The 27,859-nt window shown below is 40.1% G+C and overlaps 1 long non-coding RNA gene across 1 annotated transcript; it reads left to right on the top strand.

The window, feature by feature from the left end:
• Positions 1-23,776: 23,776 nt before the first annotated feature.
• On the top strand, positions 23,777-27,766 carry LOC126505892 (uncharacterized). Its single transcript, XR_007593002.1, has 3 exons — positions 23,777-24,171; positions 25,106-25,183; positions 27,708-27,766. It is a non-coding gene; the product is annotated as an uncharacterized lncRNA (long non-coding RNA).
• Positions 27,767-27,859: the final 93 nt, after the last annotated feature.

Here is a 27,859-nt window from a genome sequence, read left to right on the forward strand (position 1 = left end):
CTTGGACAATTAGGAGAAGTCTGAGGAGCTGGCTCTCTAGGTAAAGTAAAGCACTTGCCGTTCAGGCATAAGGATCTGACTAAATTTAATCCCAAGAACCCACAGAAAAATCTGGACACACTGGGGATTACCCTCAATCAAAGAACTGAGAAGAGAATAGAGGAGGATCCTGGAGGCTCATCTACCAGAACTTGTGAGCTTTAGATTAAAGCTTGCCTCAGCATATAAGGCCTTGAGCTACTGAAGAGGACATTTATGGTAGTTTGAATGTAATTGATCCCCATAATCTCATGGGGAGTGGCTTTGTTGGAGTGGGCCTGGCATTGTTGGAAGAACCGTGGGGGAGGGTCCTGAGGTTTCCTATACTCAGGATACTGTCCAGTGACTTGGTTGACTTCCTGTTGCCTGCACTCTCAGCTCCAGCACCACCTCAGCCTGCAAGCCACCCTGCTCCCTGCCCTGATGCTAATAGACTAGACCTTTGAAACTGTAAGTGAGCCACCTCAATTAAATGTTTCCTTTATAAGAGCTGCTGCAATCATGGTGTCGCTTTACAGCAAGAGAAAGCCTAATTAATACAACATTTAGCATCTACCTTTGGCTTCCCCACATCTGAATACACGGATGCACACACTCAAACACAAGCAATGTAGACGACAGAATCATTTGCAATAGTCATATATTTGTAGATTTGATTATCAAAGCTAACTGTGTTCTTGCCTGAAATAAATTAGAAAATAATAAAAAGCAAGCGGTTGCCTAAAATCAAATCAATGGAGAACTATTTTAAACAGGTTCTTCTGGCAAAAGCAACAGCGCATACAAGAGTGAGATGGGAACAAAATTTCCAAAGGCTACACAGAAAATGTGTTCCCAGGAAAAAGACTTTCTCAAAAACGGGGGGAGGGGAGGAGGTAGCAATGTATCAATGATCCCGGCTGGTTCTAAAGAACTTGTTCTGGATATACTGTACTCCAGTCAGCAGAAGGAATTTGCTTCTTTCTCACAGATCACCTACAATCTCACCAGCCCTCACTCAACAGTCAGATACAATGACGAGAAATTCAGACCTCCATGCTCCGTGTTCTCTGGAGGCCACAGTCAGAAGGAAAAACACTCCAGCCCAGTGAAACAAAGCTGACTCAATTTTCTCTGAGTTATATTGGTTTGGAAAGTGATCAATAAGCCTTGTAAAAAAGCAAAATCGACACCTGCCTTTCAGATGGAAAATGGCTGCCCAAGAAGCCACTTCAATCTCTGAGTGGCTGAAAACCGAATAAGGAGAAGTGAACATTTCAAAGGATTACGTCTTAGGTTTGTGTTTGGAATAATTGAATGCTGGTCATTTTGCAAGCTCCCAAACTTCAGCAATAATAACTTAGCCCCAGCTGAGCCGGCAACACTATGCCCTTTCTCCTTGCTCTGTTTTGCCTTCCCTTCCCTCTAACAACCTAATGCAATTTTCTGGGCAGCTTTCCAGACACGGGGTTTCTTGCTATTCTTTAGTTTTTAGTCCTAAGGAAGTAATGGCATAGCATTACTAAAACACCATTACTTTCTAGGGGGAAAAGAAAGAGAACTTTTTTATTATTATTATTTAATTTGCCATTAATGTGGCCACTTGGAGAGGCATCCAAAGAACTTAGCATTCTTATCCCAGGGAAGCAGGAAAATTCCAGGCCTTGGTTGGGCCTTACTTCAAAGTTCTGTTCATAGAGTATAGATTTCTCTAGCACTATTTTGTTTAAAGGGCCTTACTGCTGTCTCAGTCACCACCATCCTCAGAGGTGTAGAAATAAGGCTACAGGCTATAAAAGGATGTTTCTGGAATGACCCAAAGAAGGACAGATTGAAACATTTACAAGATAGTTTGTTTTTAGGAAACTTCCAGTCCAATTATGCTCTCCCCAAAGACACAAATAATCCAGATAACCTTCAGATAAGCCTGCATGATTTGGGGAACTTCATTTAAAAAAAAAAAGGAATTAGCAATGTTTTTAGGCTTGGCCTCCCCTGGATAAAAGAACTATTTCAGGGTGAGGCTGCCTAGCCTGGTGGTCTCAGAAAGAAGTCAGTCAAGAGACCTGGGTGTTATGATTCCAACTTCCTTTCCTACTTGATGGGTGGCCTCAGGAACAAACTGAGAGTGGATTCCAGATTTGAGCTAGAGAGAAAAAACACTGTGAGCTCGGTCTCACGTTTATTGAACCAATTGATTTTCAGAATGTAGCTAAAATGCATTTAGGTTATAGTCTGGGCTATGTGATCAAGCCAGCTGAGGAGTGTTCAGATCATCGCAGGCAGAATCTGCTAACCTCATTACCCCAGAATCACCCTAGTCCCATAGCAGTAATGTTCAATTGTACTTTTACTTTATGTGGTTTATTTAAGATTATGCTTGTTCCTAATATTGGTGGATCTCATTAGTCAATGTTCTATTATAGAAAGTGGATGAAGGCATTTAGTCCTTCTTATTTCTAAATGAAAAAAATTAGGATGTATAAGAAAGTGTTTTTGGTTGGAGAAAGCAAAAGACAGCTCTACCACAGAGAAATGCCATGAAGACAAAATGATAAAAATAACACAATAGCAGATGCCATTGTTTGGAGCTGCTTCTCCTTCTCCTCCTTCTTCTCCTCCTCCCCCTCCTCTTACTCCTCCTATTCCTTCTTTCCCTTCCCCTTCCCCTCCCCCTCCCCCTCCCCTCCCCTCCCCCTCCCCCTCCTTCTTCTTCTTCTTCTTTACCCTTTTTTTCTTTTTTCCTTGAGTTTGGTAGGTTTTTGCATGTAGGAATTTGTTAATCTCTTCTAGATTTTTCACTTTGTTCCCTTGCAACTAATATATATATGTGTGTGTGTGTGTGTTTGTGTGTGTGTATAAATCCTAAGTGATATTTTGTTTGCCATAACCTTCAGTTGTAACATCTCCTTCTCTGAGCTCCAATTCCTCCTAATTGAGTCTTCTTTGTTTGTATCTTTGGTAGTTTGGCTAAAGTTTCATCAATAAGATTTTTTTATTTCATTGTTTTTGTTTTGTTTCATTGTGTGTGCTGTTTGTATAGACTCCAGTACTCTTATGTCTGCTGTAACCATTTCATTATGTCCATTCTACAGTACTTAGATTCAGTTTGTTTTTGTTTTGTTGTATTTTTGAGATCTATATTAGAATGAGCATTTGAAATACATTTCATATTTTGTATTTAAAAAATTATTTCTCTCTTTCTCTGTGTGTGTCTGTGTGCGTGTGTGTGTGTGTCTGTGTGCGTGTGTGTGTGTCTGTGTATAGGAATATGGAGTGCACATGGAAGCCAGAAGAGGGCATTGAAGTCTCTGGAGCTGAAGTTACTGGTGGCTGTGACCTGATATGAGTGCTAGAAACTGAACTCAGATGCACTGGAAGAGTAACAAGCACTTCTACGTGCTAAGCCACTTATCACACACACTTTTATTCTTATTAATTCAGGTACTCTATTAATAGAGACACTCTATGCTATATTATTTCCCTGTAGTACTCCCTGAACTGAAACCCACAGTTTTTGATGATTTGGCCTTTTTATTATTTCAGTAAGTCTTTAAATATTCTTCCCAATTTCTCGAGGACCTACTGTTCATTCAACTGTACTGTTCAGTCTTGTTGTGTGTGGAAGGTTTTAAAGTCTCTGTTGTATTTACTTTCAATTTTATTCCACTGTGATCAGAAATCTTATGGGATAGAATTTCAAGTTTTTTTTTTAATTTTTTGAGAATTTGTTTGGCTTCAAAAACGAGAGGAAATTTCACACACTGATCTGAAGATTGTTCGTTCTGTAGTTGTTGAGTAGAATGTTCCGTAAAAGCTGGTTAATGGTCCTTGACCTGTAGCGTAGTTTAATTTTAGTGTGTCTTTGTTGATATTTCCTATACAATCTATTAATTTCTAAGAACAGAATATTGAAGTCACTCACTATTATTGTACTGTCACCTATTTCTCTCTTTAGATAAAATACTGTTTGTTTTATAAAATTGAGTGCTCTGATATTTGGTGCATATTGTTTTCTAATACTATCTTCCTGAGGTGTTTATTCCTTGATCATTACATAGCTAACCTTTGTAATCTTTGTTGCTGTGCTTCCTTAGAATACTGGGGGAGTGGGCACATAGCCTTAGAGTCAGTTACATAGACATCAGGGATCAGCTTGAAAAACAAGTTCAATTTTCTTTACAAAAAGGGAAAGCCTTATATACCTTCCATCAATGAAGGGAGGGGGAGCAGCAGCTCTGTAGTCATCATCACGGCAGCCTCTGATTGGTCTGGGCCATCTTCTCTTATTACTCAGTTGCAGCGTTTGGGCCTCTGGGCAGATCTAGGTTGGCTCCTGGCGAAATTAATACTGTGCCTGCACAAGTATTCATGCCCAGGCACGTCCAGACTCCTTTTGTCTGCTCCACAGTCTTTTCTTGCATTTTGCCTTAAAATACATTTTGCTAGATCCCTATGTAGATGTTCCTACTATTTTTAGTATCTCATACACTGCAGACATCATGTGCCATCTTTTCATTTTCATTTAGCAGTTATCTTTTCTGGTGAAGTTTATTGAAGGCTACTTATTGTTGGCTTTGGTCAATCTGGCCCTCTGTATCTTATAATTGGACACATTTCTCCATTTACATTATTTACATTATTAAAAGATACTGACTTCAATGCTTTTCGTTTCGTTGATTATCTTATAGATGGTTTCAATGCTCTTGATTCTGTCACCCTCCCCTTTTCATCTTGTGGTTTGATGGCTTTAGTATTGATATTTCATTTCCCTTATGTATATCTATTCTTCGAGTGGCATGCAACCTTTGAATGCCCTTGCTATCATTATAGCTTTCCTTTTTCCCCATCTGAAGATCTTCAAACATCTTTTCTGGATATGGCACTGTGGTCATAAATTCTCTCAGTTTTGTTTTCTCTTGGAAGTCTTTCCCTTTATCACTGAAGAATTAATAACCTTGGAGGGGTTTAGAAGAATAAATAACCTTGGAGGGGTTTAGAAGAATAAATAACCTTGCTGGGTATAGTAATGTGAGATGGTGACTGTTTTCTTTTAGGCTTTGAAGGGCATGTTTCTGGGATTTCCCAGCGTTTCTGTTGAGAAATATGCTATCGGTGCCACATAAATATGACTTGGCATTTTCCTTATACACATTTTAATCTCTTTGAAGTTTTGACTATATAAACATTTATCGTGAAGACCTTCTCTTACATCCATTTCTACTTCTTGTGCCCCAGACATAGATGCCCATAGATGTCTTGTGCCCTAGTCATAGATGGCCATCTCTTTCTTGAGATCAGGGATATTGTGTGTTCTTTATTTCATTGAAAATTTTCCTGCACCTTCACCATATTTATACCCTCACTTCTGAGTAATCCAATGATCATTAGATGCTGCATCAAATCCCAAATGTCTTCTCCATCCTTTATTTCCCTTTTTGCTGTCTCAATTTAATATTTCAAAACACCCTTGTTTAGGATCAGCTATTCTTTCTAATTTAGTCTGTGGTTCAAGCTATTGGTTAAAATTTTAATTTCACATATTCAGCTCTTCAGTCCTCTGATGTCTCCCTTGTTTATTTTTAAGAGTTCTATCTTTTTAAAATTTTCCTAATTTCATTGAGGTGTTTTTTATTATTATTATTTTAGCTCATATCTCATTGACCTTTTTAAAAAAAATCAACCTTTCAAATTCTATGTCAGTCATTTTATTCATTTTGATTCTTTGGAATCTATTATCAGAGTTGTTGTTCTTTGAAAATATTGTTTCTAATTTTCTCATATTTCTTTTGTTTTACCATTTAAATGTGCATGTCTTATGTATTGTCCTTTCTACTGCATTTAGAGGATGGTCTTTATAGTATGTGGGTCTTTCCTGAAGATGTATCTTGGGTACCAATTTATTAAGCAATGTTGGGTCTTTTGCTTTGCTGTTTTGTTTTAAATGATTTGCTTATTCTTATTTTATGTGCATTGGTGTTTTGCCTCCATGTATGACGATTTTAGGGTGTCAGGACCCCTAGAACTGTTGTTACAGATAGTTGTGAGCTACCATGTGGGTGCTGGATCTTCTAGAAGAGCAGCCATTGCTCCTAACCACTGAGCCATCTCTCCAGACCTGCACTGTTGCTTTTATTTCCAGCTGAGCACTGTCATGTTGTCTCCCTGTGCCTTCTTTGCTAGTGATTGAATTTGGGCACAGTGCATTTTGTGTCAAAACCAAAGTGACCACTGTCACTTGAGGATCTTGAGACAGTGGAGAGGCCGTAGTAGATCAAGCAATGATGGCAAAGGCATCAGTATGTGTGGGGTACATTCTGTGTGGTGGAGCTCCCAATGGGAGTGATGGCTCTTAATACGTGATGAAGGTGTCCTGTCAACAGTGTTGTTGTTTTCCAGTTACCTGTACAGATCTCTGGCATGTGTGACCCTGTGATGGTGAGGGAGTGGAGGAACTTGTCTTCTAACCTTTCAGTGTTTCTGTCCAGGAGCTTGGGAGGAAGGGGTAAAGGGAACCATAGCAGCCCCTCTTTGATGTTTACTTGTAATCTTGTCAGTAAGACACAGTCAAAATGGAGTAGAATGGCCATCTCTGAGAACCGTGTAGGGGTGATGATAGTGAGAGTTGTATTACTTCTTTCTGTTGCTTCTGTGAGCATGTGTACCAGGAGAGGGGCTGCTTCTTGGCCTTCCCACCATGCACCCCACCCCTGGAGATAAGGCTATCAGCCACCCCCATTCTCTCCATTCTCTCAGCTCTACCGTTTGCTAGAAAGATAATAATGAGAGTCAGGGCCAAACTCAGGCAAAATTTGTCTTTGTGTCTCCTTGCTAATATACAGTCAGGGAAAGGGAAAAAGACTGACAAGCAGATGTATCTGGGCAATTTCTCTTAAGAACTCCGTGGGCTGTGCGTCCCAGGAGTGTGAAAACAGCTGGAGCCAGATGTTGACCCAGGTCTCCTCAGCAAGCCCTGTGGGAAGGGCAGCAATGCAACCACAAAGTTCTTTTTCCTAACTTGTTAGTGCTATATACAAGAGTAGCAGAAGTAGGGGGGGAGTAAGAAAGAAGGCAATAACTCTCAAGTGTGAATTCACAAGCCAGTCGCCGTGCCTCTCAGCTCTGAAAGCTGCCTCCCTAACCTCTCAGTTCTCCATGCCTCCCTTACTTCTGTTTCTGGACACTTGTCTCCTACAGTGCAAGGTACTCTAGGTTAGGAATATAAGCTATAGTAACTCTTAGAGTCAATGACATGGAGTGTCTCCAAACCAGAGATGGGAATACAAAAGCGTTGCTGATGTCCAGAGCAGTCCAAATTCAGACAGTAGATCACTTCTCCATATGACTCCTGGCTGCAGCACTCTGTGGATTCACTGGGAGATGATGCGACAGCCTTTTCCAAAGGCCATGCTTTTGTGCAGATTGTAGGATACTCAATGAAGTGGCTGTAAGCCTATAGGACTTGTGCAAATTTCCATTCGTTAGGATTGTCAGTGTCCCTTTTGAGGATGTTTGCAGGACTTTCTTTTGCTCTAATCCCTGAAACAGAGTCTCCATTCCTACCTTGTGAAACTGAATGTCAGATTGTGGACTATTTCATCTCTGAGTTATATAAGGGTTATATCTTGTCTTAGTATTTTCTTAAGGACACTCAACTTCAAAATGCCTTTTTGATTCATACTATGAATCATACTTTGTACTTTGATTTTATGGTCTTGAAAAATCCTTCCTCAATCTCAGTTGGTATGGAACTTCCTGTGTCTTTGAGTACTGTGGATATAGGAAAACAACTTTTGGTGAGTTGGCTGCAAGCAAAAAAAAAAAAAAAAATATTCCAAGCCTAGGGATGGGTACGACATAGAATCCCAGGATCTGACACAGAATTTAGGGATGTGGTGAGTGTTCCCTAAGAATTTCCCTTGAATTGCCTAGCAGTGTGACATAAAAATGACCTCAGGTATTCTGGGTAGCTCATTCAGAGTTGTTTCCTATACATCTAGGAATTGTTCCTTTATAACACATAAAGTGTTAGCCAGAAGGTGATGGCGTATGACTTTAATCTCAGTGCTCAGGAGGCAGAGTCAGGAGAATCCCTGAATTCAACGGCAGCCTGGTTTACAGAGCATGTTGCGAGACAGCCAGGGCTACAAAGAGAAACCCTGTCACACACACAAAAAAAAAAGCCTCATGTTGAGGCTCCCCCAGCTTTTCTTCTTCCTTGTGTGTCTTGAGTCCTCAAAAAGAAGAACACTGGAATGTTCTCCTATCTGGAAGCATTGCAGAAACAGCAATATGGAAAGAGGCATAGGGCAGTAATTCATCCTGTGGTACACACCACATAGCTACACCAAGTATTTTTTGTGCACGCTAGATACATCTTATTTTATTTTTCTGCAGTTTTTGTAGTTTAATGGTGCTTTGAAACTGGCATTATTTCCTAACAGCATTTTAAGAAGGAGCCTAATTAAATCCATTTGAGTTAAAGGAAGCCCTTCAGAGCCCGTGCTCAACTCCTCAGCAATCATCTGTTCAGTGGATGGAGACCACTCCTCAGTGGGCATCCTTTCTCAGTGAGCCAGTGCCCACTTGGCTTCTTTCTAGAACTTCCTGAGTTGGTTATGTTGCCAGCAACAGGGGGAACCAACTTGCACCCAGATGTTTTCCCAAGAGGCGCCCGAAAGTACTGTTTGTACACAGGCTCTATACCACGCATGCCTTCACATGTCCAAGGGTGGCTTTTCCTGACATACAACCAAACTTTACTTTTACTACAGAGGAAAACCAGTCCCCAGCGAATCAAGAAGAGGGACTGACAAAGAGAGCTCAACATGTGTCATCCGTGGGCACATCCCATGTCAGACCATTTTTTGTGGACACCTATGGAGGATGCTCTTGGAAATATCAAATGTTCGACCTCCTTGAAGCTGGGTACAAGAAAGTCTTCTTGATCATCCATGACGTACTTTGTCTTTACATGAAGACAGGACTGGGGCCTTCAGAGTCAGGTGGCCCAGGGGTTATAGTAAGTGACAACTGGCACATTTCTCTGATGTTACAGTCTCGAGATCATTTAGAAAACTCAAGGTGATAGCTGTATGCTAGGGGCTGCGCCAGGCAGTGAGTGTAGCTCATTGTATGTTTTCTGATGCAGGTTTTACACATTTTTATTGATTAGGAACTGTGACTGCAGGTACTAAGGTGGTTCTAGAGCACCAAGCTCACCGCAGGCATCCTAGCATGGCAACTGGCTTTTCTTCATCTTCTCTATGATTCTCAAATTAAGTAGAGTCTCAAAGAACATAGGACTGTAAATTCAGTAATCAAAGTGGATGAAAACATTTCAATTTTCTCACTAAAACCCAATCATAGATCGACTCCTCCATGTATAGTCACACCTGCAAGCTTCCTGGGCACCTGCGAAGGACATCCTACTTTGAGGTAGTATGAAACTTGTGGTCCTTGTATTGGATTTTAGCATTTATCTTATGCTAAGAAGGGTAGAAAGTAAAATGTAGGATGCCTGATTCAATTTGAATTTAAGATTTTAAAAAAATGAGCAATATTTAGTACACAGTTGCATTCAAATGGAACTCTGGTGGTAGTTTTTTTTTTTCCTTCTGTTTTTTGATTGCTGTGACACACAATGGCTTGAGGAAGCAAATTAAAAAGAGGAAATGTTTATGCTGGTTTATAGTTCTAGAGGATTGAGCCTGTGGTGCATTGGTCCTGCCGTTTCTGGGGTATGGTCAGATGGAGGACCATGGTGGGGAGCACTGATCTTTAAGAGTTCTCCACATCTAATCTGTCGCAATAATGGTGGCATGAGACTGGCGAATAATCCCAGGGGTTCCCCGTCTAACCTCAGTGGGGAGGCACAAGGCCCATGTCACTGCCTCATGCCAGCAGGAGGAAAGAGCTCTGCCTACGCTTTGAGTTTTCTCATCCCCAGCCAACTTGAATTACACAGGTCCTCTCCCAGCGAAACCCTTGCTTTCTGAGCTCGGGAGAGCAACAGAACAGCTTTGCCCTCTTTTATCTAAGGGCAAGCTGAAAGAAATGAATCCGAACTTGTGTTTAACTTCCTATGCAAATGGCTCCAAGGCTAAGTTGCATTTCCCTACCTTAGCCAGGTCTTGGAGCATCCCCAGCACAATACGAAATTTGCTCGTGAAGTAAAGACAAACATATGCTTGACAGACACGGCATAAATAATCAACCCTCAGTATATTTATATAGAAGCCAGGTGCAGCATACGGTTGATTGCTTCGTCCTTTATTTCTTTGCTTTTCCAAGACATTCTGATAGGTGTAGTAGAGTGGATTGACATCATTTGGGAATATCTCTCACATGTATCTTGAAAAATAATCAACCCCCAAATCAAGACCGGGGAATGTGGAAGGAAACCAGAACCCAAATCTAAAACGAAACATCTTTCGAGCTAAGCAAAAGCGGACACCTCGTAACCCTTATTTTGATCAGTTTCCCAAACTTTCCTATAGCATGGATCATATTCCTGTTTAAGGCAGAAAGTCTTGTGTAAGGGTTGGAAATAGTTTATGGGATACATTTACTGCTGAGGTTTCCAGTCTCAGTATGCAATCCCCAGACATCAAAATATCCTGGGGTCCATTCAAATGTTCTCAATAAAGTACAAGTTAGGCCAAGTTTCACAGAAAATAGTGTGTCGGACATGTTTGTTGACGATACATCTTCCCAGCAATATGGTACTCCACTTATTAATTCCATTTCCCACAGATGGTTTGATTATGTGTGCCTAATGTTATTGCTTAACATAGCATATATGGAAGCTGTGTACTAAAAATGCAGGATATCGTTACGTAGGAAGCAAAGACGGCACGATACTGTAGGAGAGCCTGCCCAGTATAAATCTATCCTGCAAGAATCCGGGGGAATCTCTTTAAAGCCTCAGAGTTTGTGTGTTCCCTGATTTGCAGTGAAGTAGGGCATGTAAGGGAGAATAAGATACCAATCAATGAGGCCATAATTTGCAACTGCAATTACAGTGATCTGATTTTTCCCACAAGAATTGCCACATGTTGACTGCGCAGATGTCCAAACACATGGGAGCATTTCTCCCTCCATGAGACAAATGAAGGTTTTCACTTTGTTTGGTAAACGTGTCATGATTTATCACTTAGTCATGTGCCATCCATTAGGGTGTTTATAAAATATGGCTTTCTGCACTCTGGTTATGGAGTTTTGTGATTTCAACAACATTGCAGTGATGAAACCGATGTTCTGTAGATTCAGATTTATACAAATACTAAGGCTGGACCGTGGGCAGGAGTTCAATTGTCAGAACCAAGAGACCAAGAAATCCCTGTGTGCACACATGGCAGCCAGAGCTCTCCTTCTCAGTGTCCAGGCAAATGGTGGGCAGGTGGGAAGACTTTGTCCAGAAAGACTTGAAAGTCGGAGAGTCTTTCTTTGCATTGGAAACCCGGCAGTGAAGGCTTCTAAGATGCAATGGATTTGGCAATCTGTATCCCTGATGGGAATCCACATATGTACATGGAAACATAGAGATGTTCTGAAAAGACAAAGAAAACACACGAAAGACAAGGCTAGAGAGGCAATGTCTGGTACCTCTGTTGACGATTGTAACACACTTCAGGATTGACATGGTCCTGCTGCTGGACCAACAGTGAGACAACTCTTACATGTCAGAACACAATTCATGAAGCTGGGGACATGTTTCAGTGGGTAAGAACACTTCATAAGCCAAGCGTGCGGAGTTAAGTTCAACCGTCCCAGTGCCCACTTAAACAAAGCATTGGCACGTGTGGCCTTAACCTTGGTAGATCTAAGGACTCATTGGCAAGCAAGCCTATCTGAAACAGTGAACTTGAAGTACAGTGAGAGACCCCATCTCAAGTGAATACAGCAAAGAGAAATAGAGGAAGACATCTGGCTTCTGTATGTGCATACAGAAGGCCACATGTGTGTACACACTTCCTCACACGTATAAGAAAAAAACAGAACAGAATACAAGCTGTTTGAAACTTTCCCCTTTCTTACTTTTGAATCTTACAACGTAGCAACACTTCACTTCCTTTTCCCAAAATTTTATTTTACAAAAAAACATATATGGTGGATGTTTTCCCTGCATGCGTTTCTGTACACATCTTGCATGCCTAAGGTCAGAATAATCCAGAAGAGGGTCCCCAATACTGTGGAACTGGCTGTGAGCTTCCATGTGGGTGCTGGGAATAGAACCAGGGTCCTCTGGAATTCTAGTCAGTGCTCTTAGCTGCCCCTTTTCTAATTTGATGCTTTATGGCCTTTCCAAAATGTGTTCAACACACAGAAACTATGTTTTTACTTGAACTACATGCAATTGCAGTCACTGATTATGAGGATGTCCATGTAAGGCTGTAGACTCCGCAGTTAGGAAATTTGCAAACAACCAGCATGTGAGAAGACTTTAAAGTTTCTCCTCTGCACAGAGAAGCTCAGTGCTCCCAGAACAGGCAGAGATGGGTCTAGAACACTTTCGTTCAGGGCATTATCCTAGAAGTGTGTCATTTCAGAGAAGTGGAGTGGTTTTTATTTTTGTTCATTAATTCATGCGGAGGGATAATTTTTCTAGAGTAGGGGATAGGAGTATCATTTCGTATTATTGCAAAATAGTTTCCAGTGTGAATATTTTTTTTTTCAATCCAGATTTTTTTTCGGGTTTTTTATAACTCTCCATCATGGTACTTGATGTGTAGTTTATACACTCATATCATATATCTGTGGCATGTACATTATCAATTTTCTTAAGTACTATTTGAGCACCATTTAGCACAGTACTTTGAGTAAGGTGTTATACTTGTCAAAGAGATGGAAGATTGAGATTCCTTGGGCCAGTGATGAAGTGCTTTGACATTCTGGAAATCCCTGATGGCGGATTTGTATGAACAGTTGTGAGCCATGGCCTAGAAACATCTAGGCGCTTGCCCAAGACGGACCAGAATTTACTTTAAATGGCTTGGCATGTACCATCTGACAGATCTTTGGCTTCAGTGAGGACAAGTAGAAGGTTGTGCTATGGTCTTGGACACTGTGTTTACTAAGGAGTCAGAAAGTCTACAGAAGGCTCAGAACTAATGGCAAATACCAAGGGTCTGTGACAGCTTCTCAAAGTCAGAGCCACCTTCTGAAGGACTGACTTAAAGTCTGGCTTTGTCTCATTTGTATATTCTCCTGCTACATACATACATATATACATACATATGTGTGTGTGTGTACTTTACCACTATTCTATACTTCTTTTCTGTGAAGAAAACATGTTTAAGCCAATTGTTTGATAATCAGCGGAGGGACAAAGAGTCCCTGGGTGAGTATTTCATAAACAAACACCCCTTTTTCCTATGACGTCCCCGCAGTGTATGGCTATCTTAGACGGCAATGGGAGGTTCTTTACTAAATTCCATTTTAAAAATTGGTTAATTGATACGTGCATATGTGAGTGGGTACACGTGTGCCACGTCACACCTGTGGAGGTCAGAGGACATCCTGTGGGGGTTGTTTCTCCCTCCTGTCATGTGGTTCCTCAGGTGGAAACTCAGGGTAAAAAATCGGGGTGGCAGGCATCTTCTCCAGCGGAGCCATCTCACCCACCGGACCTGGTAATGAGGCATTCTTGTTTGAATGATAGAGGATCTCTTTCCGAAATGGAAACTTTGATTCTTTTTATCTGTCCTTTAGAGTATCACTACCCTTGGGGGACTTGGAGGATGATGATGAAAGCCTTCAAGTTTGAGGAGAAAATGAGAAATTCTGTTGAATTTTCTGATCAGGTTTACCCGTTAGCAAAGTTTTGAGAGAAAGGTAATCACAGATGTACTTAAAGAATTTATGCATTCTTTTAGACGTGTTAAAAGAGGAATATATTCTATATCTAGAATGCCAAGCATGAAACAAGAAAATACAGGGCTGGAAAGACAGCTTAGCAGTTAAGAGCACTGGCTGCCTTTCCAGATGACCTGGGTTCAATTCCCAGTACCCACATGGCAGCTCACAACTGTCTGTAACTTCGGTTCCAGGAGATCTAACATCCTCATGCAGATGTACCTACAGCTAAGCAAAGGGACACATAAAAAGTGAATAGAAAAAGACAAAAGAAAAATCAATTGCTGTTTTAACATTGTCATCTCAGACACTAACATCTCTAGTGTCAACAACATCAGTTCAAGAGATTGATAAGGACTTTATAATTTAACTTTCACAAAGTTTATAACTTATTTTCTGTAGGGCTCTATATTTATGCTTTGGTACCATGTATATGCATTTTATTACATTGAGTATGTAATAAGTATAATAAATATTATAAATATATAATAAAAATAAATAATATAATTGCAGTGTATTACCTGGACAATTAGCCATGTTGCTTCTTAATTTAAAATACACATAAAATCTCCATGGAAGCCATAAAGGCTCTTGGTGTATTTCTTTTTATATGGCAAGCCTTGGTGCAAACAGTTGTGGGTGTACAACATGGATAGTACAAGGCCATGGCTCTCAAAGAATGGAAAGAAATCCAGTCAACAACTCCATGTAAAGTCTAGCCTCTCCGCTCTGAGGCCTGAAGCCTACACAATCATACCAGCCTGGGCAGACCCTAAGTAATGCCAAAAAGACCTGAGAATAAACAATGTTCCTTAGGAGACAAAGTCTGAGGTCTGAGATCGTAACAGTTTCTGGCTGGAGGAAGAGCAACCTTAGGTGCCTGTTCTCCAGGTAACTGAATGAAGAAAAAAGCCAGCTATACAAATCTTAATTCTTTAAAATTTAAAAGCTAATTTGGTGTCTTCTAGTCAATTTCCTGTACAGGAAGGAAGGATTTATGAACTGCCTCTGCTATTAAATGGAGAGCTAATGGTTAAGTACAACAGTTCAACAGGTGCCAAGGAGCTCTATAGTGGCATTATATCAATATTAATCGCACCTTGCAAATGCATTGGTAGAGAGATAGCATTTTCCCTCTGCCCCACTGAGTTGAAGCATCTGTTTTACTCCAGAGAGTAAAGTGGCTATTATGTCTTCTTGTGGAAAGCAGAATGCTAGGCAGGCCTGTTTGTATATTCACCCTATGTCAATGCCACGGCACACTTCTAAGTAACGGGGAATGTGTGAGCATAATTGTGCACCTGGAACCGTAATGGTAAAAGCACTAGAGGTACTGAGTCAGATTGAGGAAGAAACTTCCAGATTAAATCTGTAAGCCCTGCATCTTTATATAAAAGGCACTTACAAGGACTCCAAGAACTTGAAGTCAATTGCGTTGTAACAAAAGATGAACGGTGGCTGTTTCGCATACCACATTCTATTATTGTTCCTCAGCTTTTCCCTAGAACCTTCGTCTAATTCAGTTGTTAACAAGAACCAAGGGCATAGAGCTGCCAGATTCGTAAGCTTATGGGCAAATAAAAGCCGACAAGTAGTGTCGCTCTCAATGAACTTATGTAGATGAAATTATGTATTATGTGAATCAGATGCCACATGGAAGAACAAAAGGGAAGCCTCTTCCACAATGACCTTTATTTTGAGACCACATAGCCAGGCCACAGCTAATTTTTTTTTGAAAGAAAATTCTTTTCAAATATCCCACACTCACCTTACTCTAGATCATTTTCCTAGAGAGTCTCTTAACCTCATGGTGTCCTGGCAAATGGAAAGAGACATAAGCTCAGGTGAAAGGCATCAAGCTTTGAGTCATCAGGTGTTCTTCCAGGTTCAGGATTAGGCAAGAGATGATCAAACAGCAACTCTCGGTTCCTCCGACTTCCTTTACAGATCGGGATTTATCCCCAACTCTGTTTTCAACAGTTGATTCTTTCTGCCTTGTTCTTAGGAAGCAAGAAAAGAGCACACGGGATGGAAACATAATGCTCTGAAATCTAAAACTTCCTGGAAGAATAGAAAGGTCACAATGTAAATTATTAAAGAAGTGAAGACCTACTATGGTCTACGCTCACATTTTGTCCATGGAAGCCATGATTTGAAAACACAGACACTTAGGACGCTTGGGGAAGACAAAAGTCTGAAAATTTTAAAGCTGCCACCTTGTGCCTCCCTAACAGCATGTTGACAATTCTTCCCCAGACAAAATGCTTCTTCCCAGGCATTAATATAAAAAATATTTTAACGTTCTATCAGAGTTATGCAAACCAGCCCAGAGGGGATGAAACACAAATTCATAAACAGATAGTCAAACAGAATGCAGTGGGCACAGTGAACATCTTCTTATGAATGTCTCTTATTACAAATAATTTTACTTCCTTGCAGGGTGGAGTCGTGTGTGTGTGTTGTAACATAATGAGTTAGAAAATTCAATTGCAATGTCTTCGAATGAAATACAAGACAAGTGACAGAGTCTTTGTCTAATAGCTGTGAAAGCCTGGCATCAATCTCTACCACTAGAAAACAATAGGTGAAGAACTTCTAATTTGTATTGGATACGAAAGCTTAACTTGAACTACATACTTTTGACTGCCTTATAGATTAAAATATACCTTTTCAAAGCAAAATTTTCCTGTGTATCCTCCATGGTAGTAGTTTCTTTATATATTTCTAAACAAATCATTAAATACAATGATAAAAACTTAATCTCAGAACATAATACACAGTCCAGAATTCACTTTCCTTCTTATAAAAACTAATTTCAAGCACTACCAACAACAAACAAGAGTTTCCCTTTATAAATTGCTGATATTAGTACCTGTGAAATTGGAGTATTGTTCAGAAAGTCCTTCCCTGCGCCAATGAGTTTAAAGGTCTCTACTTTCTCTGCTACCAGATTCGGGTATCGACTCTTATGTTGAGGTCCTTGATATTCTTGTAGTTGAGTTTTGCACAGGGTGAGAGATATGGATCTAGTTTTGCGTTTCTACATATAGCTCTGCCTTTTGGCCAGCACCAGTTGTTGAAGATGCTGTTCTTTTATCCATTGTGCACTGGTGATCATTTTGCAAAACAAAATCAGATGACTCTAAGAGAAGGTCTTTTACACATCTGACAATTCTGTCCCACTGATCTGAGACCTCAAGAAACTAAGAATCTTCTGAACAGCAAAGGATATGATCATTTGAGTGAAGAGGCAGCCTACAGAATTGGGAAAAAAAATCTTTGCCATCTATACATCCACAGAGGGCTAGAATCTAAAACAGACAAAATAATGAAAAAAACACAAAAACCTAAATATTAAAAAAGAAGCAACTCAATTTTAAAGGTGGCATAGAAATTAACTGAGAAGCCTCTAAAATGAAGTAAAAATGCCTGGTAAACATTTTTAAAAAAAAAATATTAAATGTCTTTGACTTTCAGGAAAACACAAACTGGAATGACTTTGAGCTTTCATTCTACCTCAGTCAGAATGGCTAAGGTCATGCAAAAACAACGATCAGAAAACACTCTCTAAAGAAAAGCACAGCAGAAGCTGAGAATTTAATTGTTGCCCTGAGCTTTCATAAACAAGTCATTTTCCACATTAAGAATATTATTAGCTACCAAGAAAACCTGTTTGAAACACAGTTTGGAAAGCCCCTGAGGAATGATAGCAAAAACTGACCTCTGTCATCCACATGTGCATATAATGTACACACACACACATTTCTGCATTTGTGCTTACACATATGTGTGCATACAAAAAGACTACAATTAACTATTAATTCTTATAGTGGAAAAGGAGAAATGTAGGCACTTACCCTTGTCCTGTCACTTATGTGCATCTGAGATTGTTATTTGCATGATATAAAGATTTTTTTTATACCTTGACCATACGGACATACAAATATCATTGTGTAGGACTTAGAAAATATTAAGAGGCCACTATTCTTTTAACTTATGAGCAAAATATTTTGTCATCATTTTTTATATTTAATATGCTTTCATAGCATCTCAGTATTTTCCCTGAAAAAAAATTGTGAAATACTATGCCATAAAGTCATAGCCAAGGGACAAGGGAACTGATTAGCCATTAAGAGTGCTTGCTGACACCAGAGAGCATTACTGTTCTGTTTCACACACCCACACAGGGACGTGCACGCTGCCTAGAATTCCACCCTCTTCTGGCTTTCACAAGCACCTGCATATGCATGACATACATACACATAGAGACATACACATAAGCAAAGGTAAAATAACATCTTTAGAATGATCATAATCAATAAAGAAAAATATTAAAAGCTCTCCAAAAGCAACATACAATCAGTTGAGAACAAAAAGAAAATACAGACACATGAGAAGAAAAGAATTCTCAAATTCAGGGTTGATTTTTATGAATGCATAAGGGAGGGCTGACTTCTTATTCAGACACATAGAAACATGTATGAAATCATGCCATTTACATTGGCTAACAGCTATATCGTTTATTTGACATTATAAAATGAATAAATTTTCATGTTATTTAGTTCTGGAAATTATATTTAGTGTTGGGAGAATTCCCCATATGACTTTCTATATGTTTCATAAACACTCCAGTATTTCTATCAAATATTTTTCCAAACTTCTGGTGGGATACATGTTATAATCGTGAATGTCCTTGAGTCTGTGTTTTCATCAATTTTCTTCATTTTGCCCCCAAGGAGATCTTTCCTTAAAAGTGAAATGTTTTGGTCAAGGGATATCGCCATCTAGAAGAGCGGATACCAAGCCATGCCACACAAGCACACACACACACACACACACACACACACACACACACACGATCAGTTTCCTGACACAAACTCCTGGCAACCCAAAAGAGAAAAGGTGTGAAGCAGTTGCTTTGCTTATTAATCTTATTTGTTAACTGCCTGTCCTGGCCAATATGTCGGGGGGGGGGGGTGACTATCATTTTCTTACCACTATTTCCAAGCACCTGGTCACTAGCTTGTGAAGTATTTGGAATATCACCAAGCTATTGTGTGTCTGACATTTTCTCATAGTAAATGTGCAGTTCATATTTTTCTTAGAGTGGAATGTGTTATTGTTCCCTTGATGTCATCTTAAAAATGACTTGCTAGGACTTGACAGAAGTATTAGAAGTTGAATCTGCTTGCTCCTGGTCCAGAGAGCCTGAGCTCAGTTATCAGCATCCTGGTTGGGTGGCCCACAACTTACTGTCACTCCTGTTCAGGGGGATCCCATGCATTCTTTTTTTTTTTTTATCAAAGATTTCTGTCTCTTCCCCACCACCACCTCCCCTTCCCCTCCCCCTCCCCCAATCCAGTCCCCCTCCCTCGTCAGCCCAAAGAGCAATCAGGGTTCTCTGCCTTGTGGGAAGTGCACGTATTGGCTTTGTGGGAGCCTAGGCAGATTGGATGCTCACCTTACTAGACCTGGATGGAGGAGGGTGGTCCACGCATTCTTTCAGCCTCTGCAGGTACCCTTATGCATGTGAAACACACACACACACACACACACACACACAATAATAATAATAAAATTAAAAATAATTTTAAAAATTGCCTTCTTAGCAACTGTAGCTAACATTTATCAAATACTTAAATTGTGTTGAGATATATTAATTGAGTGAAAATAACTATACTCTCCTATAATCATTTAAATTTTAATATTTGTAGAATTTGTTTCTGAAACTATGAAGTAGCCAACTTTATTTTTCACATAATAAATGGTAGCAGTTCAACCCAACGAGATATAGTGAATAATACAAACTTTCAGTATTTGATTTAAAATTCCATCTCCAGCTTGCACCTTTTGACCTCACCTCAATATGGACAATAATTGTCATCCATGGGGTTCTGCAATGACTTCAAAACATTCCTATTAATGTTGTTTTAAAATGCTAGAAAATGATTGGTTTTTCTGTCAATGAGATGATACTTGGGAAAATTTGTTAAAACTAATTAAAAAGTCAAACATACTTTTTAAACTTAGCCTGGAGAGCCAAGCATATGTAAATTTCAGCTGAATACAATACAATATTGTCCACTAGGTTTTTTTTTTTTCTGCAAAAGCTTTAACTGGAATCGGTGGCATAGGCCTTGCTCTATTAATTCTAGTAAAGTTCTGCTTGATAAGAATGTGTGTGTTTGCATTTCAGGTCAAGGCATTTAAGAAGGCACAATATGAATAATATCACCTTGGATGCAATTTATACACTTTATTCTTCCTCTGTGAAAATACTAAAGTATCTTATCACAGATGAAGCATTAACTTCCCATCAGGGGAAAATTAAATTAAGACTTCTTGGTTTGTAGTAAGTTGGCAAAACTCAGATACAAAATTCAGTTTCTGAAGCTCAATAAATCAACGGAACCCAGTAGAGGGCATTTGCCGTGATTGTTGTTTTTGTTATATGCGGAAATCTTTGAAGCTAGGCTGGCAGTGTTTTCCACACATGCCAAACAAAAGCAATCACCTAGATATTAAATCCTAGAAAAAAGGCAAGGAATATAAATTCATAGGGATGAAAATTAGACCCTGAAGTCCTTTTGTTATTTAGGAGGGTGAATATTAAAAATAACTCATGGGCCTAATCGCTACCACAAACTCAATGACTCATTTTTTAAAATATATGAGTATTAAGACAGCAAAAAACTCTTCCTAATTATTTTAACCAAATGCCCAACTGTAAGAACCAGTTTCTTAACTGTTTGTAGAACATAGGTCATATTTAAATGTTTTCTTTTATTACCAATCTTTTCTAGACAAAAAAAAAAGAGACAATTATCTTTAATTATCTAGATCTATTTTGGGGAGGAATTCGGTGGTTGATTGGCTGAGCTGAGAACCATCTCTCACACGTGTCTGGTTACTTCTCTCTCACTTCCAAGCATTGCCAGGAGAACAGAACATGAACAAATGGGCTCGTTGGGCTGATGGCTTCAAGTTTAGGAACTTCCAAATCTATTTTATCATGAATAGAACAGGAAGCTTCCATTTTCACATGCCTTGTCCTACAAATTTTCTGTCTCATTAATATGTAATGTGGTATAATGAGCTTTCTGCCCCAAAGACTTGTAGAACGTGATTTCTCACAGGTGGTATAGCTTACGAGGCCAAGGCAAGGACATTGATACTGCTTGCCTGGGTCTCCACCACTGTTTTACCACTTGCTTTATCAAGTGTAGCCTGTGCCTCAGTTTCTGTATCTGGAAAAGAATACATCCATATTGAAGTAAGTCTTGAACAGGATGCTTCTAGAGAAACACTTCAGGCGGAGGAAACAGTTTGGTGAGAAAAGTGTTTGCTGTGCAAGCATGAGGACCTGAGTTCGAATCTCTAGAACCCACATAAAAGCTGAGCCTGCATGTGGATTCTCCTGTAAACCCACGGAAGGGGACTGTGGAAACAGGTTCATCTCGGGTGCTAGGTAAGCCAAAACCATGAAGCCCAGGTTCAATGAGAGACGTGTCTCAAGAGATATCGTGGAGAACAATGAAGACAGAGAGCAAATGCTGACTTCTCACCTTGCCCCTATACAAATAAGATAAAATTGCCGGGCAGTGGTGGCGCACGCCTTTAATCCCAGCACTCGGGAGGCAGAGGAAGGCGGATCTCTGTGAGTTCGAGACCAGCCTGGTCTACAAGAGCTAGTTCCAGGACAGGCTCCAAAGCCACAGAGAAACCCTGTCTCGAAAAACAAAACAAAACAAAACAAAACAAAACAACAACAACAACAAAAAAAAAACAAATAAGATAAAATTAACATAGAGACAAGCACTTACAACAGTGATTCTCAAAGTGTGGGTCACAATTTCTCAGAGGCTTGAAGGACCTTTAAACAGGAGTCACATATCAGATATTTACATTATGATTCATAGCATTAGCAAAACTATAGTTATGAAGTAGCAATGAAATAATTTTATGGTTGGAGGTCACCACAGCATGAGGGCTATGTAGTAAGGGTTGCAGCATTAAGAAGGTTGAGAAGCACTGGTTTGGAGTTTGCCAGATACTCTTAAGATGATAGAAAAGGTTCATAATATTGCTGCCAGTGTAGATGGATTGAATGATTTTTGATGCTGGCTTCTTTAACCGTTTGTGGTTTAGAAACTGACATTAGCAAAATGATAAATAAAGAGTAAGGAGGAAGATTGACAGCTAGACCAAGTCATCTGGCTGTTGGCACTGACTGAGGGCTCTCTACCCCTTTGGTGACAGCCTCAGCCTAAGCAAAGCCTGAGAGGCTTCCCGTCCTTGCGTAGTAGAAATAAAAGCCTGCCGTGTCTTCGTGGAATAAGATGAAAATGTGTTTTCTTCTCCTTTCTTTAAAATGATGCCAAAGACAAATAAAGCATGTGGCGAGCAAGCCTAAACTTTCCCCTCACCTAAGAGGACTAGCAGAGGGAGTCGTTGCTTTTCTTCTACTTTTTTTTTTTCTCTTCTTGAAATTTTCCATTGAGCAAGTTCTTTTAAAACAAATTTGAACTTTTCCCATCCCAACGATTCCCACGGACAGTTGGCAAGGAATCCTGGATAACTTGCAAAGCTGGGATTCTTTCCAGGCGTGAGTAACTTGTTAAAAAGCCACCACTTCCTTAATACTAACAGTGAATAGAATTAGAATTCACATCCACATAAATCCCTTTTGGCCCACTGGGAGAGGTGTGCGTGTGTCTGTCTCTTTGTCTCTCTCTCTGTCTCTCTCTGTGTTTTTCTCTCTGTCTCTCTGTTTCTCTCTGTCTCTCTGTTTCTCTCTGTCTCTCTGTATGTCTCTCTGTTTCTTTCTCTCTCTCTCTGTGTGTATGAGAGAGAGAGAGAGAGAGAGAGAGAGAGAGAGAGAGAGAGAGAGAGCATGTGTGTGTGCACAATTTTTTTATTGCTAAAACACTTGGCTCCCAGGATGTCTGTTTATATTTCACTTCTTAAAAATAAAAATGCTCATTTATGCCAGTTGAGGTGAAAAGTATCCTCCCCCCCCCTTTTCAAGTTGCCAGCTGTGTGCCAGTGATTTTGACAGATGAGGTCAGCACCCACGGTTAGAATACTTGAAAATGATTTTCCTCCAATTTTTACTAGTTGAAAGTAAAGAGGACACAATTGTGAGCACCTTGGAAAAACAAGCATTTTCATGAAATCTCATTTTTTTAGTTGGAAAGCTTCAATAAAGGTTTGTCAAGTCTTATAGCAAAACTAACGGTGTGATTTTACATTTAAAGACCATTATGTTAGGTCCTCTGTGCATGGGGGGGGGAGTGAATTCCCAGAGCAACCTCTACCAGCTACTATTCTGAGTAAACAGCTGCTTACCAGTAATAATAATAATAATAGAATTTTGCTCATTTCCAAATCTTTTCAACAGATACATGTTTTAAAGTTATTATTGTCTTTAGAGATAAATTCTGGCGGTTGGATATTTACAACCCAGATGAAACAAAATGACCTATCTATCATTCTGCATATTTTCTGTTCTGACAAGAGCAGCTGAAATCTATTTATGTAACACACATCTGTAATAGAACATAATTTTATGTTCGCTATTAAAGTCTCTTGCATTTGTGTGTTTGGTGAGGGATACGGAGGTCCAGGGAGATTTCACAAGGTCATGCATTGCTGAGCAGTGGGACCTACCAGAGACTTTTCTGTCTCCCTGTGATGAGCCGGTAGCTGGATTCTCCCAGACTCTCTTTATCTGAGTGTTTCACAAACAACCGCTCTTGTCTTGGCAAGGCTGGACGGGGTGTATTTTGATTAACAGGCAGTCCCGTGAGATAGTTAGCGCTTCCTGCTTCCGGTCAGATGTCCCATGAGAATAACTTCTCTACATATGTTTTTGCATTTTTGATCACAATCCCAGCTGGAATCAGGAAGTTTGGAGGCGGCATGGAAATGGAAACTAATTGAAAGTCACAGTGACATTGTTTTGACTTTTAAAAATATTTAATGTTCTGGTGGTTCAGGGATAGGATTGCTGATACAGTCTATTATATACTTAAAAACCGTGATGCTGCCTCAGTTCCGTATCCAAGAAACATTGTTCTTTAAAGGCAACGAATCCCAGTTTAGAGGGACGGTTTTCTAAAGGCATAGGGAGACATGGAGTTGGGTGGTTTAAAATTCTAAGCTAAGGGGCTTTATTGAAGTATGATTCCATATTATCACAAGCCTGCAGCTTTGCCCCAAACTCCATTATCATCCTGTATCCCTGTCTGCTGCGATGGAGGAAGAGGCCAGAGTATGCAACTGTGTCTTCAAAAGGTATGAAGATGAATGATAAACAATGCTTTTGCTAAGCCATTCCAAAAGATGCTGTGTGGTGCTTTGAGCTTCTCTTTGTCCCTTTGACAAGTGAACAGTAAAAGAGGACACCCTTGTGTACCACTGAGTCTGCTGTGTATTACCTGACAGTGGGTATGGCCTGGGTAGTTATATGGAGTCTGGGCCACAACAAGAGCTAGAAATATCTGAACTCTGCCTCTGACACTCTTCCCTTCAGTTTCCTAAGAACACCTCTCAACAAGCTTGGATCTCTTAGACATCCATCAAACCCTGGTAACTCTGGTCTCTTTTGGCACCAATGCTGCTGATTGCGAGGACTGAAATAGAAACAGGAGGAAGGCGAGGCCTGCTGCTCACTTCCACTGGAACTATTTACATTTAAGAAAACCAAATACAAGTAGCGTTATGTGGACTCAACGGGTTCTATTTGGGAATATGTGTATATATAAATAGATAGATGCATGCAGTAACAATTGATGAAAAAAGAGGCGACGAATTAGAAGGGGAGTGGGGGTATGCTAGCCTTCTGTGGAGGGTTGGGAGGGAGGAAAAGGACGAGAGAATAGTGTGATTAAAATACGGTTTTAAAAAAGTAGGCTAATTGTTGAAGTAAAATAAGCAAACATATGCTCATGTATCCCTAAAACTCCAGTTCAGTTTTCAGTCAAAGATGGGAACATTTCTGCCATGATATTGCAGACCTAGGCAAACGCAGGCAGAAGGACCCTGCCACCCAGGGCCTTTCCAATGCACTGTTTGACACCTTGTGAAGGGCTTGTTTTGATCATTGTTGCTAGTTGCTGTTTTCTATTCTTTATTATTTTTTTCCTATGAAATTTCCAAGATGATTTTTGGTGGTTCTGTTTGATTTTTGTTTTGGTGCTTTCCTTTTTGTTTTGTACGGACCACATAGAAAGAAAACAAAGACTTATTGAAGATCAACAATGTGCCAGCCTGTTTCAAATTCCGGTCTTCCCTTATTCTCCAGCAGGTTAGTGACATGTCTGCTCTTCCAGCTTTCACAAAATGAGAGAGGAAGCCAGCTGTGGCTAAATTTGGTCAAATTCATGGAAAGGAAACTAGTATTTAAAACCTAAGTTTGGGTAAGACAAAAATTCGGTTTTCTATTAGGCGTTGCCTGCCCTGCAGTTTGTGACAGGGGTGTTGAGGGATTCTGGGTACATTTCATCAGTAGGGGCAGAGTTCGGCAATTCTCCAAACCAAACATACTTAGACACTTTGGTTTAAAATTGTGTTTTCAACAATTCTTAATTGCCTTGGGTCAGGCAGTCGTGGAGTGATGCAGGAGAATGCCCTTGCCCTCGCAGATGCCTAATGAAGTCTTCAGGGTTTGTTAGCTGCAGCTCACCTTCAGATGAATCAGCTAAACTGTGTCTGATTGGCAAATGCAGCTGCAGAAGTGCTCGCTGGCCAACTCTTTCAGATCTTCCCACACTTGAACGTCTTTCAAAACAAAATTTTGGGGAAGAGTATTACCTTTGTATATTTTTAGCTTGAGTCTGTAGCACCCACCATGAGTCAAGAAATCATGCTTTCTTTATGCTTACTCTCCTACATATTTGCTTGTACTCAGTGTGAAAATAGCAGTTTTCAAATTCGAATTTATAGAGGACAGACTAGGCAAGCAAATGCTGTACTGTTGGCGATTATGAGTTTTGGGGCTGCTGTGTCAGAGAAATCAAAGTGTTTAGCCAGGCTTTGGGGTCCCTTGAGTCATAGAAAGATAATCAATAGGGTCCACAGATCCTATGGAGAATGTAGTTCCCCCCTGAGCTTAGGGTTCTTCGTTGCTTGCTCTATTTTTATCTAGGAATATTTCTGAGATTATTAAATGCTGAGTTTAGTTAACTGAGGAATGTCATGAGCCCCTGGGGCTTTCTTTGGATAATCACTTACACTTCTGAATGAAAAAGCAGATCTGAAACGGGGGAATGGTTTAATGCAGAGAGTTAACTGGTCAAAGAGGACTCTCGAATCACGTTTAGTTTAGGCTCTACTATGCATCAGCCACCTTGAGGAAATGTCTTCTTCCATTCTTACTTGTTCCCTTAATCTCTCTATTCTTTCTTTTCTTCTCACTCCTTCCCTTCTCCCTGGCTCTTTCTTGGAAGTATTTATAATGTCTTTTTAGTGGGAGAGAGGCTAACATTCAGTTTAAGTAAGTTGGGTATTCAAACTCTAGTTTTTTAGGATGGCTAACTTGTATTAAGTGCCTTCTGTGTGTCAGGCTTTAGAGTTATATAAAAGGCTTGTTTATTTAGGAAGGGGAATCTCAACTTTAGAAGCCATGCTTAGAAGTAGTGGAGGACAATGAGCAAGAGACAGTTCCTGATTTGACATCTACTGTATAAAACATTAGGTAAACTTCTTAATGTTTAGGTGTGTCCTAAGAAATACAGAGACAATCATATAACAGACATACTTACCACTGAACGGTTAGAGAGGTAGAGGCAGAGAGGTGGAAAGGCACAGAATGGATGGTCCAGGCATCCAGAATTTAAAAAAGAAACCATTTCTGTAAACAACACTAACTCTCCATCTGACAGTTCTTTGACCAATTCACCTCTCAGATATGAAGAACGCACTTAGTGGTGAATTATTCTGGGACAGTTGGTCAATAGGGTGTGCAGATCTGACAGGCATCACAGATAGGATCACGAAATTCTAAGAATTCCTGTTCTGAATGTGGCAGAACTGAAGCAAGGAGTCAAGGTGAGGCTAAGCAGGAACACCGCAGCATAGCTTCTCTTTAGATAGTAAAGCAAGAGTAAGACCCCAGTGCTAAAACTTCAACCTTCAATGTCTCCAAAACCCCCATTTATTAAGGGTTTGACAACCTGTGTAGCTATCAGAAAGTGATGGGACTTTGAGGATTGAGGGGGAAGTCCCCTCTGTATGCTGTGATTACCATTAATGAATTAAAAAAGAAAAAAACCTGCTTTGGATCTATAGCAAGGCAGAACTTAGGCAGGGAAAGCTGGGCTGAATGTTGGGAGAAAGAAGGGCACAGTCAGAGAGAGCTATAGAGCCGCTGGCAGAGTTGGACATACCAAAACTTTGCTGATAAGCCACTGTCACATGGAAATACACTGATTAATGGAGATGGGTTAAATTAATATGTAAGAGTTAGCCAATAAGAAGCTAGAGCTAATGGGCCAAACAGTGACTTAATTAATACAGTTTCTGTGTGATTGTTTTGGGTCTAAGCTAGCCGGACAGCCGGGAACCAGCAAGCAGCCCCTTCCTTCTACAGAGGAAGTGGGGTAGGGGAGAAAATTTAGCCATTAAAATGTGCTCTTTAAGAAATCCCTGTTGGAATATTAGGCCCTCCACTTAACTTTCACATTCTGCCCACCTGAGGTGAGGAACCTTCTCCACCTCAGGCTGTTGCCATACTCCAAAGGCGCCAATGCAGCACTGACCAGCAAGCATGCATTGACATCACTGAATATGCCTTCATATCTTTAAATGAATTGTCCACCTTTTTGTTACAGTGAGAAAAGGCGAACACACCCAGACATCCTCAAATCTATTCTTCCTGGCTCAGGGGAACGGGGTGGAAACTCAAGTAAGAGAAGAATCCTGGGTTTGAAATTAATTTGTAATAAAAATTACTAAACCAATATCACAAAGTTTCTGGAATGTT

The sequence above is a fragment of the Alexandromys fortis genome, unplaced genomic scaffold (assembly GCF_014885135.2).
Source record: "Alexandromys fortis isolate MF-2015 unplaced genomic scaffold, M_Fortis_MF-2015_v1.1 scaffold_67, whole genome shotgun sequence".
NCBI lineage: Eukaryota > Metazoa > Chordata > Mammalia > Rodentia > Cricetidae > Alexandromys > Alexandromys fortis.